The sequence below is a fragment of the Egretta garzetta genome, unplaced genomic scaffold (assembly GCF_000687185.1).
Source record: "Egretta garzetta isolate BGI_Z169 unplaced genomic scaffold, ASM68718v1 scaffold535, whole genome shotgun sequence".
In the NCBI taxonomy this organism is placed as follows: Eukaryota; Metazoa; Chordata; class Aves; order Pelecaniformes; family Ardeidae; genus Egretta; species Egretta garzetta.
Window position 1 is genome coordinate 231,941 of NW_009259722.1, and position 1,063 is coordinate 233,003.

Sequence of the window (1,063 nt, forward strand, 5' to 3'; positions counted from 1 at the left end):
TCCCCCAACACCCGGGCACCGAGGAGCTCAGCGCCGCCTCGGCTGCCTCGGAAGCGATGCCACACTTTAGTTTTCCAACAGCTTTTTCTGCCCTTGCTGGGGGGAAGAAATTTTGCACTTGCCGGAGCCGAGGGGAACGGCCAGACCACTCCGTCGGTGGGAAAAGCGACCCTGGGCTGTTAGAGGTAGAAACAAGGACCCAAGCCAGTCTCCGAAGAGCAGGGAAGGCCCCAAAAGAGGAGAAATGCGACGGCAATGGAGAGATGGCGGAGGCAGGGGCTCTGCCCGGGGCCGCTGTCCAACGGTGCCGGAGCGGGGAGCCAGGAGTTTCCCGGCATCGTGAGGTCCCTGGAACGCAGCTGGGTTTTGGCGTCGGTGACATTTGTATTCAGGAGGGGCCTGATCTGGTTTCTCTTCTAAATTGCCTGCTTGATCAACGGTGTCAAAGGCGCACTTTGAGCACCAGCGCTCCTCCTGCTGCCGCGACCTGGCACCGTAAGAGCTGACCCGAAGCCCCCCGGTTTCCTCGCCCGGCAGCAGCCTGGGCCCCTCGGGGCACGGCTCGGGGTTAACCCCGCTCCGCTCCCCTTGCCCGCTGCGGAGCCCCCCCCGGCGATGCCAGCGCCCTGGCTTTCCCCCTGCTCCGCCCGGCGTGCGCTCCAGAAAGGGGGGGAGATTTTAGGAATATGGTTCAACTAGGGAGGGAATTAATTCTGGTGATGCCACAGAAATGATGGCCCATAAAGTTAATGAGATATTGCTGAAGAAAGGGTAAACAATTAGGACTATTAGCTGCACAGATAAACCGAGACCTATTGCCCTCAGAAACGCTGAAACTAATTAAATTGAAAATTACAACATGGGAGTACAAAAACAAAAGCAAATAAATCGAGAGAAAGAATTAACTGGCTTAATATCATGATGATAATATTATTAGTGATAGGAAGCGGGGACTGCGTGATTGAAGCTGGGTGTTCTCGCGCTCTTCCACTGCAAGCAGGCGGCCAGGGACCCGGGGCGGGCAGGGGGGCTCCCGCGGCCCCGGGGCGCTGCTTGGGGTCCC